This window comes from Melopsittacus undulatus, chromosome 11 (genome assembly GCF_012275295.1).
Source record: "Melopsittacus undulatus isolate bMelUnd1 chromosome 11, bMelUnd1.mat.Z, whole genome shotgun sequence".
NCBI classification, from domain to species: Eukaryota; Metazoa; Chordata; class Aves; order Psittaciformes; family Psittaculidae; genus Melopsittacus; species Melopsittacus undulatus.
The window spans coordinates 22,408,311-22,425,090 of record NC_047537.1 but is presented as its reverse complement, the minus strand read 5'-3'; the positions used below and the strand labels follow the sequence as shown (position 1 = coordinate 22,425,090).

The 16,780-nt window shown below is 41.9% G+C and overlaps 1 long non-coding RNA gene across 1 annotated transcript; it reads right to left on the bottom strand.

The window, feature by feature from the left end:
• Window positions 1-11,187: 11,187 nt before the first annotated feature.
• On the bottom strand, window positions 11,188-16,317 carry LOC117436777 (uncharacterized). Its single transcript, XR_004550114.1, has 3 exons — window positions 12,917-16,317; window positions 12,432-12,598; window positions 11,188-11,358 (listed from the first exon to the last, which is right to left on the bottom strand). It is a non-coding gene; the product is annotated as an uncharacterized lncRNA (long non-coding RNA).
• Between the last annotated feature and the right edge of the window lie 463 nt (window positions 16,318-16,780).

The window sequence follows — 16,780 nt, the reverse complement described above, 5'->3', positions numbered from 1 at the left end:
GCACAAAGAGGAACTTTGCTGGCAAAAGGGAATGAGCAAAAGTTCACAAGGACTTGGCTTTTCCATTGAAAAACAAAAGGAACAAGAGAGATTTCCTGGAAATGAACTGGCTGCTGAAATAATCCCTTCAGAGGAATTCCCCCTCCCTCCTTTGCCCTGCTCCAGTATGCAAACCAGCTCCAAAACTGGCTTAATGTTTTGGTTCTTCTCTTGTTTTCCAGCACATCAGGAGCCCTCCATGCACATGGCATCTCTGCTGATAAACCTGAACCAGAGCATACTGACTGTGCCCCAGAGTGCATCCATCAACCCAGCACAGAGAGGATGAGGCAGGTCCGTGCTGCGGATGCTGTGCATTCCTGGAGGTAACTCATGCAATAACTTGGTTGTATTTACAGGGAGATCCTTATTTATCCAAGTTAATAATGTCCTCTTTATGCAGCATGCACACAAAGGGCCATTCACCACCAGCTGCTTCCAGGGCTGGTCCTCAAGCACCATTCCCCAACAAGCATCCCAGAGCAGCCTTTGCCTTTGAGGTTAGATAAGGCAAACCAGTGCCAGGCAGTAGTGCTTGAGTTTGGAGAGCAAGGCACATGTGTGCTCAAGGTTTGAGAGCTCAGGTGCAGCATTTCACCCTGCAAGGTTCTGGGGAGCAAAGGGGTGTTTGCCTAGACATTTAGGCAGGAATGACAGGGCTTTCCAGGTCTCCTCATCCTCTTGCAGTGACAGAGAGATGAATGTTGTGTAGTTCAAATGCTAGTTCAGGAACTCCCCCTCAGTGCAAGTAAACCACAACAATGTGGTATTTCTGAGAAGTGCAAGGAACTGCACAAACCGCAGTGATGCAAGGTGCAAAAGAGCTGACACTCACTCCTGAGGAGGAGGAGGGTAAAGCTGAGCAATGTTAAGCAAGGGGCTGGTTTCCTACAGGAAGCCCACAGCAGATGGCCTACAAAGTGGTGTCCTGCCTGCAGACACCCTGCAGAGTAAAGGCAGTGTACCCCAGCCCTGTGAGGCTGGATCTTCCCATTCACAGCAGCAGTGCCATGGGTACATGTGCTTGCTCCCAGGCAGGCACCTCTAGATCTTGTATTTCAACTGAACAAAACCCATCCTTTCTTCACAGCAACCTGCACAGAGAGGTTGACAGCATCAAACAAAGCTATTTGTGTGTGCTCTGCAAGGAAAGGCACCATCAACACACAGCCTCCCATGTCATGAGGGCACTGAGCATCTCCAGCCAGGGAGATGAGCGGCTTTATCACAGTGAGCCCAGCTCATTCCCATGCAGCACAACTGGCCGTACGTGGCTGTCCCAGAGCAGAGCCAGATGTTCTGCAAGCAGAAGTGAGGTAAGGCAGATGTTGGCAACCTCGACGGAGCAGGAGTCCAAGTCCCTTTTTCCACTTGCTTGAGACAAAAGAGGAAATCAGGGTTGGATTGCATCTGTATGTGGAGGGGGGTGAGCAGGATGGATCAGGCCCTCAGCTAATGCGAACCAGCGTATGCACCCCAGCTTGCAGCGTGTGAGTACCAGGATGTCACAACAAGCATCTCTCGGAGTATTTAACTTGAATTGCTACTCAGGAAAGCTGAGAATTTCCTCTTGAAGTGGTTCTCCCTAATTCTACTGAGCACCTCAAACCCCTTCGGAGCTCAAACTATTCTCTTTAGCAGCAGATGGATAAAGTATCAGACCGAAGACTATGTGTGGCTCTGACAGCAGCCAAACCCAACAACATATTTACTTCAAAGCAGGCAGAAGGATAGCTTGTCCAGCTGGAGAAAGCAGGAAGTGTGCTTTTAAAGGAGCAGAAGAAGGGGACAGACAGGAGATGATTGTGTAAGTCCTGGTGTTTCAGTTAGGTCACGCCTGAATGATAACAGCAGTTCATGAACTTGTGTTCTGGACAGAATGGAGGTGTCCGGTTTGCTCCTGTGCATCCTCATCCCGGAGCAGACATTAGATGGTGTTTCATGGACAGGTAAGGAAGGACATGGTTTAGTGTGAGGAGTCTTGGAACTGGATGATCTTAAGGTCCTTTCCAACCCTAACTACTCCATGATTCTATGATATGTGCTGTGCAGCAGAGGGGATAGGAACACCCATGGGTGTCTGTGGTCATGGTGGATACCACCAGCATGAGCACTGAATACAGCCCTCCTGCAGGGGCTTTTCAGAATGAATCTGATAGTATCAGAAGTCATCTAGTCCTGTAATAAATGCCCTGGCGAGGTCTTGGCTTGGGTCAGAGAAGGATGATGGATGTCCTGATGCCCAAAACAATTATTCCCCATGGATTTGGGCTATACTGACACAGCTCTTTCTGTGTCATTGTGGTGGCAAAACACCATAGGTTTGCAGGAAGAACTGTCACTGCCATCCCCATTATCTCTCCCAGGTAACTGGATGCAGCTATAGGAATCTATAATGCCTATAAGTGAGTAATTATCTCTCTTGCAGGTGCCCACAGCAGCCTGACCCTAACTTCGAGCAGCTTCCTACCTTCATGCTCCATGCCCCAGATGAGAGCCAGGAGCCAGCCCAGCCATCAACTCCTCCAACCACAGAACACACCAGGATGGTCTAAGACATCTTCCGTCTCATCCAGGTATGTGAATAGAGCTATTTCCACACAGGTTGGACACAGCTTGAAGCAAGCTGCTCTAGTGGAAGGTGTTGGAACTGGGTGAACTTTAAGGTCCCTTCCAACATAAACCATTCTATGCGTTCTATTCATCCATGAGTTTATGATTCTGACTTTAAAGCAAGTGCTGTGGGATTGAAGGATTTGAGGCCGTGCTCAGCCTCACCTTAGGCAGTTGAGGACATCTACTTGCTGGCACAGGCCACCACTTCCTCCACCCACAGAACGTGGTTTCCTTTGGCCTCGTGTTGAGAACTCCAATTCATGTTCTAAGCACAAATCCTCCAAAGGGTTTCAGGATATGAAGCAGGAAAAAACAAAAAGAAATGAGATTTATTTCTCTTTTTTTTTGCTTCAATTTGAAAAATAACTGCCCTTAAAACTACAATGGTTTTCCCCTCCTTAGGATAAGAGAGAATGCTCCTGCCAACATCACATCACAGAGCTACACCACATCGCACGTGGGGAGCTGTGATGACACCTCACAAGGGACTGAAAAGCAAGAAATGGGCTCCAGTGAGTGAATGATTGCACAATATCTTCTACATCTCATTTCCTGCCTTTGCAGAACATCTATGTCCTGTCCTGGCTGTTTACTGAGAGTAAAAGGCTGTGGCAGTGACAGGGACCACTCTTCCAGGCTCAGGTTGGAGGGCATGGCCTGGAAGTGCATCCATAAGGATGCTGTGAAAGCTAAAAGCTGATCTGGGTTGAAAAAGCACCTGGGCAAGACAAAGCCCCTATGGGGAGCTGTTGGGGAGGGAGCAGCAGCCACTTGCCTGTTCCTTCTGCACCCAAACGACCCCAAGAATGCAAAAGAGGTGCCTAATGAGTTGGATCCCATCTGGGGACGAGTACATGGCGCTCTGGAGGCTGGGATGTGGGGAGCAGGACTTGTCCTTGCTCAGCCACTGGGACCTCCAGCCACGCACTGCTCCTTGTATGGTTGCTCCAGGGAAAGCCTCTATTAATAGCATCTTATGTCATTATAATGATCGAGTTATATTTACATCATTAAATTTGATTTATAAAAAGGAATGTATATAATTTCTGTATTTCTCTATATAATTACCTATACATGTTTATACTTAATATCTATCTTTATATCTTTACCTGTATATGTTTTAAAAATCTATAAATTATAATAAAATTATAAAATATAATATTAAAATGTATAACATAATTATAATTCAATATATATTTATATATTTTATATAATATATATTTTTATGTATTTTTATTGATAAAAATACTTTAAAAGTATATTTTTATATATACATTTATATATTATATAAATATGTTAATGTACATTAATATAATATCTAGAAAAACAGATCAATATATTAATATTTAATATGTATATATATGAATTTAGAAATATAGAACCATAAATTTATATGTACTTTTATAGATGCACATATCGTTATATTAAATATTTAGATATTTATATTCTATATATTAATATATCTTTATATATATATTTATGAGTATATATACATTTATATAAATATATGTATACTTATGCATATTTTTGCAGATACATAAACTTATTTATACATAGATATTTATAAGTATATGTATATTCTAAATATAAAAATCTTTATATCTCTATGTTTATAAATATAGATTCATAAATTAATATATATAATTATACATTTTATAGATATTAAGTTACAGAGATTATATAAAAATATTTGTATATATTTATAAATATATTTATATTTAAATATTTCATATAGATATTTAAATACTTATAACTATATGTTTATATATTTTATTTACAGTTATGTATACTACATATTTTTATATGTATATAAACCTATACATGTGTATGAATATACCTGTATATATACAATCTAAATTAATTGAATATTCTATATTTGCCTTTATATAAAAACATATAATTATGTAATAACATATAAATATAAATATGTCTGTATGTTCATATGTGTTTTATACATATTTATATGTATTTATGTGGATATGCTTATATATAAAAAGAAAGATATGTAAATACATTCAAAACATATAAATAGATATTTTATATAGATAAATGTTTATATTTATATTAATGTATATTTTTAATGTAGATATACCTATACATATAAATATATATTATATAACATAAATGTATATTTTATATATATTTTTCATATGTTTAGATATATTTGTAATTTGTATATATCATTTATGTATTATATATACATAAATATATTAATGTATATTTATATATAGAAATATATATATATAGATAGATATATCTATATCTAGATATAGATATATCTATCTATATATACAGATATATAGATATATATTTCTATATATATCTCTCTAGATAGATATATATATCTATCTAGATACATATATAGATATATATATCTATCTAGATATATATATCTATCTAGAGATATATATATCTAGATATAGATATATCTATCTATATATACATATATATATAGATATATATTTCTATATATATATCTCTAGATATATATATCTATATATATCTGTATATATAGATAGATAGATATCTATCTATATATATTTCTATAGATAAATTTATATTTTATATATAGATATAGATATATAGATATATACATATAGATATCTATCTAGATATATATATCTATCTAGAGATATATATATCTAGATACAGATATATATATCTAGATATAGATATACCTATCTATATATACAGATATATACAGATATATATTTCTATATATATATCTATAGATATATATATCTATATATATCTGTATATATAGATAGATAGATATCTATCTATATATATTTCTATAGATAAATTTATATTTTATATATATTTATATATAAAAATTAAATATATTAATACTAATATATATTTACTTATAGAAATATATATCTATATATAGATATAGATATATATATAGATATATATTTCTATATATATACATTTACATATATCTATATCTATCTATATATACAGATATATATAGATATATATAGGTATATGGATACTATATATATAATATAATATACGGATTATATATCTGTAATTTGTATATATCATTTATGTATTATATATACATAGATATATTAATATATATTTATATATAGAAATATATAAAAATATATATAAATATATATATCTATCTATATCTATATATATATTTATATATATATCTCTACCTATATATAGATATCTATTTATATCTCTCTATATATCTACCTATATATATAGATGTATCTATATTTATATATAAATAAATATTAATATTAACATATTTATTTATATATATATAAATATATATAAAATATAAATTTATATATAGAAATATCTATATAGATAGATATTTTTTTATATAGAAATATATATATATAGATCTATGGATACATAGATCTATATATATAGATATATATATATTTCTATATATAAATTTATATATCTATATCTATGTAAATTTATATAGATATATAGATCTAGATATATATTATATATAATATACAGATTATATCTGTAATTTGTATATATCATTTACGTATTATATATAAATAAATATATTAATATATATTTATATATAGATATATATATAGAGATATCTATATATATATCTATATATAAATATATATTAATATATTTATTTATATATAATACGTAAATGATATATACAAATTACAGATATACATATGTAAATATATGAAATATATATATAAAATATACATTTATGTTATATAATATATATTTATATGTATAGGTATATCTACATTAAAAATATACATTAATGTAAACATTTATCTATATAAAATATCTATTTATATGTTTTGAATGTAATTACATATCTTTATTTTTATATATATAAGCATATCCACATAAATACATATAAATATGTATAAAACATATATAGATATAGATATAGAAATATATATAAATTGTTAATATATAGCTATATATATAAAAATAAATGTATATAAATAAAATTACATCTTTAAATAAAAGTTCATATAAATATATTTGTAAAAATATGTTTGTTTATATATAAATATATTCCTGTATTTTATATATTATGTCTTTATATTTATGAATATATAAAAATATATAATTATATGATATATAATAGTATATAGATGTATATTTAAATTTTCTTTTCATATATAAATATAGGTTTATATATTTTATGCAAATATAAAAATATATTTAGAGATTACATGCATATGTTATATAAATATATATTAATAAATTAAATTTAAAATTTAAATATCATTAAATAATTTGAATTATATCTGTTTTCTATTTATTGTGTTTTATTTAAACATTTAAGTTTTATAAATCACGTTTTATTTCTAGATAAACTTCATCTGTACTTTATAGCACGTAAATGATTTATAGCCTGTATCATTAATATCATGCAAGCTATAAGTGAAGCTTCCTTAAAGGCCGTGCTGACAGATGGGATGTCAGAGCAGTGAACGAGGGCAGCAGGCAGAGGAACAGGAGCCAGTGAGGCCATGGGGACCCAGGGCAGCGGCTGTCCCGACACCCGCACGCTCTGCAAGAGGGACATGTGCCCATTCTTCCCTTCTCTCCCTGCAAACACGGGGTCTGTGCCTCTGTTTTCACCCCTCCCGAGCACAGGGATTTTGGACGTGTTCCCAGAACCAGGATCGGGACATTCCTGCTCCGGGATCACTGCGGGTCCCCTCGGGGTGCGGAGCCGAGGCTGGCCCCGCAGCATCTCCATTCGTGCTGCGCCACCTGCTGGTGACACCGCGGCTGTGCACGGCGCACAGAGGAGGTTGGAAGGGATCTTCGTGTTTTCCAACCCAAACTACTCTATGATAGGTCCAGTTGTCTGTGCAAGGGAAGCTCCATTCCCAAGCCTTCCAGGTTCTGCTTCACTGTGCTGAATGTGGCACCTCTGCCTCCCATACAAGCTCAAGCCTTGTTCTGCAGCTCCTCTGCTGTCCAACGGCTTTGGCTGGACACCAAGGATGTGCAGATGGAGGAAGGTCAAAAAGCTGGACCACAGATGCTGTAACAACAGGAATGCAGAGGCCACCATCACCAGGGATGTTCACATCCTCAATATGCCTGTGATATGAACCTCTTTGAGGAAGTTGTGTTTGTTCAGTATGTATATCATGCCTTATCAGTGCAGCTGTATCTGGTTCCAGTTTGGGGGCAGATGGAGATGCAGGAATCCTGTTGCCAGGGGCATGTCTCAGTATCCATACAACAACTTGATCCTGATTGAAACAGAGAAGTAGACAGGTATTACTCTGAGATGTTCTTCTCTTCCAGGTCAGATCCATGTGCCAGCTTTGCTCCAATACACATATAATTACAAGGTATCCCAGACCTTTCCACTGCAGTTTGGGATTACACCTACCTGCTACCTCTAATCCCTGCTCAGGGAGTGAGTGTTCTGGTCCTTTGTGCATCAATGCTGCCAAATCCCACTCATGTTTTACAGTCATAGAACTGCACTCAGTCCCATGCTGACTTCAGCAGTGATAAATCTGTGCCCCCTTCCTCCTACAAGGGGCTCAGGAAGGATCCAGACCAGGGCAAGAAGAAGCAGTTAATTAGTATGAAAAGAATAAGAATTGTGGGCACAGCTCTAAAACTGGGATCTATGGAGGAAGATTTTCTAGTTATTATCTGCTTAGGAACAGAGGATTTGTCAGGGCAGATCAGAGCGTTTGCATCAAATCTGGCATCCTGCCTGTAGCGGAGATAGTGAGGGGATGGATTAGAGGAAACCCTCCCTCCAGCCTCTCCCAGAGTGCAGATATGGGGCCTGGTGCTATCTGGAAGGGGAAATAAAGTCAACAGCACCAGCACTGGCTGCAGATGTGCAGTCCCCATGAGACAGGAGCCAGCTTCAGCCTGACTCAAGCAAAGCTTGGGGATGCTCCGCTCCTGCATACAGCAGGGCAAGAGCTTGTCTTGGGCTACAGCATGTTCATCTAAACCTAAATGCTTTTGCAATGCAGGAAACCCCCAACTGGCTCAGGCAGAAGGATCCATCAGTCCTCAGCATCACATGTGGGAGCTGGGCAGCCCAAGATCAACCAAGAAGCACATTTTCTGACATCCACACTGATATTCCAGTAACAGTAACATCATCTGAACCATGAAGCACTTGGGGAATGTTTGTTTTACGAAGTGGGGGAAGAGCTGCTACAAAAACAATCCCAGTTTCCAAAGAGGAAACATTCCCTGGCAGCAAGCAAAAAACCCACTGTATATCCAAGGCAAGAGCCCTAGAAGATGCCCTTCTCCATGCACAGTGGCAGGGCTGCTGGGGCTCTGCAGGACAGCTCATAGAATCAGATTGGTTTAAGCTGGAAAGGACCTTAAGATCATCCAGTTCCAACCCACTGCCATGGGCAGGGGCACCTTCCATAGACCAGGCTGCTCAAGGCTTTGAGATGAGCAGTGGCAGAGGGGAGAGCCATGGTACTGGGTAGGAGCACAGGGGCTGCTGCCTCACAAGCCGAGCTCCTCACTGCTGTGCTCATGTATAAAGAGGAAAGCAGTCAGTTATTATTAGAGCTTGTTGAGTGGCTCTGGAGGAGCTACAGAAAACCCTTCCAAATGAGCTGCTCTGCAATGCAAGCAAAGCTCCTGGGGTCATGGCTAGGGGAGAACATCACAAAGAGCAACTTGAGCCTTGGAGACAGCCTTGGTCTGCCCTCACCCCGCTCCGAGCACCCACATGTCCCATTCCTAAGATGACAAGGCATGGTATCAATGAAGAAACTTACCCAGGGTCTTTCATCTCCAGCACCTTCTCGGGATCTTGAGGACACAACCAGCTCCTGCACTGTCACAGCATCCCGATGCACAGGAGGAAGCTGTTTCCCAAGCAGGTAGGTAGCAAAAGGAGACCTTTATGTCACATCTCCAAGCTGCCCCGAGGCCTCCATGGATGGGCACAGAAAGAGGAAAATGTACGCATGGAAAGCCCGGAAGGTGTCAGCCTCTTGGCTCCTGCAGGAGAAACACCATCAGGTACGTTAGGGTGGGTTTGGTCCCATGTTGTCCTTGTGTTCCATCCCTGCCACCCTCCTCCAAACCTGCCCTAGAGAGCAGCACCTCAGCCATCAGATGACTTTTGGCTGTTCCTCCTGAAGTCATGCAGGATGAGATCTTTCAATAGCATTTAGCTCCTAGAAGATGCCCACATCATGGGCTAACTTATGTCTAAGCTGCTCTGTACCCCCTAATGGCAGAAGTGCTGCATTGTAACCTTATCTTTCTTGCTTCTCTGTTAAAACCCACATTTTTCTTCTCTCTATACATTACACCCTCTAAAATATGTCCTTAAATCTATAAAACAGCACCTAGGAATGCATGGAGCTCCAGGACTGAAAGCATCCCATTAGTGACCGGTCCTTTACAGAGCCAGCAGGGTCACACAGTAAGAAAACCACCATGTACATGATCAATATATATTAACATGAGATTTGAAAGCAAAGCATGAGAAGCCTTGATCTGGTTTTAATTCCAAATGAACAAATACAGCTATTAATACATGGTGATGCTATTTTGCTGTAAGAACAAAGCAGGTGACACCAGCAACCTAATGAGGCTCAGGAAAAGAAAGTTTAAGAGGAAATCTCTAGGTAATCTCTGCTGCTTTTATCATGCTTTGGCAATCATATAGTAAACCCAGGCTGAGCATAAAGAGCAGAATCAAACAGGCTTTTTCAGGTGGTTTTAGTAATGGGAGAGACAAAAAGGGAAGAACTCCTGCCCTGCTGGTGGTGCACAGGGAATGTGACTGTAAAGGCTTCTTCCTGTATGGCTGAATAGATGTGAGACTGTGATTTGTTAAACACAAGATTTAAGCTCTCCTTGGCAGCACAGAACTAGTGCAACAGTCCTCTCCTGCTCTGCCAGAGGTGTGAAGGTAACACACATCACTTACACATCACCTGGCCAAGCACTGCTACCCCTGTCCCAGCAGGTTTGGGGTACCCGAACGCATGGTTACCTCTGGGGCTCTCGGCTCAGTGGACACAGAAGCAAAGCTGGTATTTAGGAGTCAGGTCTCCAACAGTCCCACATGTACCACTGGACTCTGCTCAGGGCTGGTTTCCTCCCTCTGGGGACACACTGAGTGCTCTGGATGTGAAAGGGGCTTTTGAGAGCACATGGATTTATCCTGGGGTTGGGTCACCAGAAATCATCAGCTCCGGGAGTCTACTTTAACATACATGTGTGTTATTTAAGGGACCTCGGGAGAAGGCATAAACTGCTCTTCTCCAGCAAGGCTCCAGGTGGAGCACCTCAAAAGGCAGAGCAGTTCTTGTGAGCAATGGGCAGGGATGCGGTGATGAAGATGTGCTCCTCGGCAGGGAGCTCAGTGTGCCTGTAAAGGCTGTTAAAGCCCGACCCTACCAGCAGCAAGATGCTGGGAACAGCCTGACCTGGCTCCACAAAGTGATCCCAGTGGGGACCACTGATGACCAGGGTCCTGCCTCAGGTGCTTGGAGAACATCACTGAAGAGTGAAGACACAAAACTCACCCAGTCTCACATCCCAGCCCAGCATCCCATCCGTGTCAGATACATCCCAAGAGGATCAACACCCAGAGTACAGGTTTTGCTGGCTCATTTGCAACCTGTTCTCCCTGAAACAGGAGCTCCCAGGCCCTGTAGTCGGCAGCTTGTCCCATCACAACACCAGGGGCTGTCATTTAGCTGAGGAAGGCATCTCCTGAGCAGGAAGAAGAAACATTGCACTTCAGGGCAGGCAACACATTCCTCACCAATACATTCCTCACCAAGACCCTGCTGGCAGGTGCTAAACACAGGCATGCTCCACTTAATACCCTGTGCCACTTGAAACACGTGTGAGATGCAGCAAGAGGAGGCTTTATCCCTTGCTATTAAAAATAGGAGCAGTGAGATGGGGGTAGCTGGGGAACAAAACCACACACAGCAAAGGGCAGCAATGGGATGAGCACAGGTTGCTCTGGCATGGGACATGCCCCCAGCCACCCAGCCAGTAGCAAAGGGTGTCTATCCCTACAAACCAGCACCAGGAGCTCTGGCTGGGGTGGGAAATGGATTGGGAAACAGCAAAGGAGGAGAAACAGGTTCAGGGTGGGATTGAGACACACTCCAAGACAGCCGCACTGGGGCGGTTGCTGGCAGCCTCCTGATGTGGTGGCAGCCTGGTTTTGTAGGGGATTTTACCTCCCCATGATCGCAGACACAACGTGGGAAGTGCAGCAAAGGGGGAACTGGTTTGGTGTTGCAGCAGAGGTAAAGCCCTGCTCTGCCAACAGGCATAGGATCTGATGATTGCTGCTGATTGAAGGTGATGTTAACAACAGGAGGAATTGTGCTTTGTCATATACAGGGTGTGAAGGTGGACAAAATCTTGTACAAGTTCTGCCTAAGCTCTCATAGCAATGAATCCCACTGCAGGAGCATGTATTCCTGTGCGTTCCCAAGCACAGCCTTGGCTCTCCATCACCTGGGAAGAGCACAGTGAATGTAATGTGATTTTGGATGCTGCCTTTCAGGATCATTTAGTTTGGGGGTACAGCAGTTTTGCCTCAGGGACCCCTTTGCCCTCACTGATTTCACTACTCGACCCCTGAGATCCACAAACCAAACCCATAATAATGTCCTCTCCATTGCCCATTGTGATGAGTAGCCTGATCTTTAAATCCTATGGATGCAGACACCTATGGATGGAGGGTTGGGGACTGCTAACACACTTTGCATGGCTCCTCTTCCTGAGGGTGGGACATTGAAGCAGAAGGTGATGGTGTGGCTTACCCGTGCTCAGGCAGGAGGTCCCTGCTCCTCCATGGTCACCAGCTCTTCCCTGGGACACTCCTCATTGTTTGTGGTTCATTGCATGCCTCTCATGAATGCTCCTGCTGCCTTCACTCCAGAGCCCAAGCAGGCAGAACCTGCAGAGATGTGATCTCTGGCAGCACGACCTGGTAGAAGCATATGAAATAGAAGCAGATAAAGCTGCCAGGCCCCCAGAGAATCCAATTAAACCAGTTCAGCTCAGCCTTCCCCATCTTTCCTTACTGCTCAGGCAATAACAGCCCTCGCCATACAAGTATTTCAGGTGTATAGGAAAGCAAGCCATTGAGCTAACTAACAGGTTGCTTATAGTAGTAAGAGAGCTCTGTGCAGTGCAGGGGTGTTGTGGAGCACCAGCTCTCTCATATCGGTATCTGCTGTTTATATAGCACTTTACCAAACAAATAGCTCCACACCAAGGGGTAGGCACAGGTATACACCATGACCTTGCTTGGAGCTGTGGTGGCTCCATGCAACAGCACAAAGTCTTCTCCTTCCCATCCAGTGGATGCTAGCCCAGAGTTAAGGGGGGTTTCTCACATCCATCCACACCATCCTTCTTCTCTACTTACACAGTAGCCAAATCCACCTTGTAGAACTGATGAGGGCCCAGGGCACCTGCAAAGAGCTAATGGCCAAAACATCCATTATGACCCTATTTAATGAATATCTCTGCCCCAGGTAATGCCCAGTGATGGGAATATGTTCTGCTACAGTAACACTTGCAACACCTCAGCCCACTGAGGAGGGAGCTTTCCTCTGGAATCACACTTTCAGCCAAGCTCATCTGCATTAATCTTACACCCATTAAAATCGGTTGTTCTGTTTCTAATTCAGCCAGCTCAGGAATTAAACATTCATGAGCCCATGTCCCTGGGAAAGAAAAGAGCCCATAAGTTCATCTGGAGCAGCATGGGTTTTTAATACAACCATAAACCCATCTTGCTGCTCCTTTGTGCTTGAAGCTTTCAGCATCCTGATGAGGCACAAGGAAATGAATAAAAGCTGAGATTTCTACACAATTGAGTGACTCCAAAGGCTGGTGCTTCCTGGAGGCATCCTCACAAATTGCATCAATTTCATTTTACAATGAAAACCAAAGATATAGCAACACAGGAGAGATGAGCTCATTTGGTTCCCCTTATCCTGCCTCAAATCAAGTGCTGTTGCTGAAACAACAGGCAGCCCACCCTGCAGACCACAGGGCAAGGTGTCCACTGGGTTATACTGCAGGGAGGTCAGGAGCCTGGAAATGCCACCAGCAAGAATCATCCAGCCTTGGTCTGGATAAGCACATAGAGCTCTCAGCACCCCCCAGTCCCTCTGGATCCGTGAGAGCAGCATCAGACCCATAACAGAGACTCACAACCTAGTGTAGACCCAGCCATGGGCAGCAGCAAGCAATGGACAGGGCTGTGGGAAAAGCCAATGCACCACATCCCACTGGGTCATGCTTTGGTTGGCCTCCAGCACCACCTGCAATGCTCATAGCACCTGCATGCCCATCAGTCCCTTTGTCCAGCTTCCAGCACCCATCCAGTTATCTCTGCCTTTGAAGGCTACATGGACCATGGGGACTTACTCCAGTGAGCAGCCAGGTGCTCCCATGGACGGAGAGCAGCACCAGGGGGAACACACAAGTTAATAATGTCAGTAATTACTTTTAAATGCTATATGTGTATGCATGACAAGGTGTGATTTTTACTGTACTCCTAATTAAGGTCACCAGTGATAACAGCTGGAGACAAAGCCAATAAACACCAGCTATTTGAAGCAGATGAGCTCTCCAGTATGTTTTCCCAATAGCCAGAACTAAACAACTTCTCAGAGCCTGCCAGAGCCCTCCCAGCCCATGAAAACACCCAACCAAGCTTTGCTGGCCCAGGCTGCATGATGAGACTGTGCTGACTGGGTCTCTCTCCACAAAAGCTGCTGTTTTCCCTTGGAAAAAGGCACCATGTTTACAAAGTAAAGCTCAAGCAGGAAAACATCAACCCAGGCCAGTGCAAAACCAGCCCTGGGAAAAGGTCAGGATTAACTCCTTTGGATGGCTTCCTGAAGGAGCATAAATAAAGATGGGTTGTCTGTGAGCTACAGAGTTGCTGCAGTTATTTATAGAAGGCATTCATTTCCTTCAGGATCTGGATAAATATCCATTAGCTTTCAAGGTGATGAATCAAGTATTAATTAACCTGCTGGGAGGAGAAAATAGAATACGGATATTAATGTTTTAAAAGGAAGCTTCCAGCTGAGGGGGGGGGAAAGGAAGAGCTAATGGGAACTTTCCAGACAGCACCTCATTGTATTGGAAAGGAGCAATGGGCAGGGAGCAGACCTGCTGGATGCACTGACTGGGAACGTCAGGCTCTGCTTTGTTAACAGGGAAATAAAACCTGTGATCTTGGCACATCTGCAGAGCTTCAGGGTAGAGAAGAGCTTGGAGTGAAAATGCAGTGGGTGTTACATACCTGACAGCAACAGCATCCACCCCTCCTATGCCACCGGGTACCAGAGAGAGCACAGAGCTGCTCCCCGCAGGGACCATCACATGGATCCTGGCAGAGTGGAAACAGGCATTTCTCCTTCAGACACTGATGTAACAACTGTTCTTTCCTCCAAGCTCCAAGTGTTCAAGCTGCAAACAGGGCCCTGCTTTTAACGTGAGCAACAAACACCCAGAGCAGCCATCAGGAAATCAGCAGACCCAGAACATGCTCTGGCTATTACACACTCACGTATATGGGAGGAGACCTTGGCTCTTTCATTCCCCACCTTCCCTCTGTCCTGCTCAGGGATGAGCTAACTCTTCAGCTTTTGGAGGCCCCACAAAGCAGCAGCATCCCATGGAGACCAATGGGGCTCAGCATCAGCATGAGTAACATGGGGAAAAGAGAAATACTGCACAGAAAAGATTGTTTTCTAAGCAAAAATGCCAGAATGAGATGTGACACCAAAACCAAACCCATTTCCTGGTGGCATCAATACAAGACCTGCAGGAGCTCTGTACCATCCATACCATCACGCTCCTGGGTGCATTGGCCTGGGACAGTTTGGCTGCATCCTTCCTCCTCTCTGCAGAGCAAGGCAGCTTCCAAGTGACATAAATCAGAAGCCTGGACTGATTGTTTTGCAACCTGAGACACAGCTCTCCCATAGCTGAGGAAGCATGAAGTTTAATGGAGCACGAAACATCCTGTATTAGATGCAGTCTTCAGGATGCACTTCCTTTGCCATGCCTGCGCTCCACCCCCATGTACCCAAATCTTTAACAACTTCAAGCTTTTTCCTTTATAATTTAAGGGAAAAAAATATATAGCATATGCAGGCAGCTTGTTCCTGCCCATTTTTAGCTATTTCCCCCTCCTTCTGCATATTCCCAGCTCTACCCACACATACCCACACTGCAGACAAGCTATCCTAAAAACACTGAGAGAGGTCTAAAAGCACAACAGTAATCCAGGGCGTCATCAACTTCCAGGAATGCCAACTGGCCTAAGGAACCACAATTCCTTTGTTGTTGTTTTTGTATGGGGTTGGGGTTTTTTTAGGCTTTTACAATCTTGTGTTTTACCAAATGGCCCAAATTCACTGCTTCTCTCTCCTCAGTCCCATCTCTCCCCAGCTATATACAGAAAGCATTTCTCACCAGCCTTGTTTAGCTCACATTTCAGGGCAGAGCAAATGTTTGTGCAGGAGGGGGCAGGGATGATGAGTCAATTAATAGAACCTAATAGAAACAGGTTTTAAAAGTGCCTGTTCTGACTGTGAGCAGCACCAACCACACAAACCCAGTGCCACCAGCTTGGCCAGTGCCTCCTTGCAGACACAGAATGGTTTCCTACAGTGAAACTGCTCTCATCCTGCATGAAATGGGGTACGTGATGGTATCTGTCACTTAGTGTGAAAGACACCATCATAGCCTAATAAATCACATTGCCAGAAGGACTTTCATGCTATCACCAGTGCTCTACTCATTACATGGCCTTCCTTCTCCTTATGCTCCTGCTCATCACTATGCCTTGCAGACCTCACTCATTTCAGCTGATGAACTCATCCCCAGAAGAGACAGCCCAGCTAAGCTCTCTGAACCCAGCTCTCTGTCACCTCTTCTGTTGTTCCTATCACTCCAGCCACAACTTTCTGTGTCCACAAAAGAAAGCCCTAGAGATGCACCATTTATCATTGATGCCATTTATTACACTGACAGCACCTACCTCTGCCTTTTCCATGCATGCACTGAACTGGAGGGGGTGGATGTGAGTGATGGTACCTATTCATTCCCCTTGCAGATGGTCAAGCCACAAAGCACC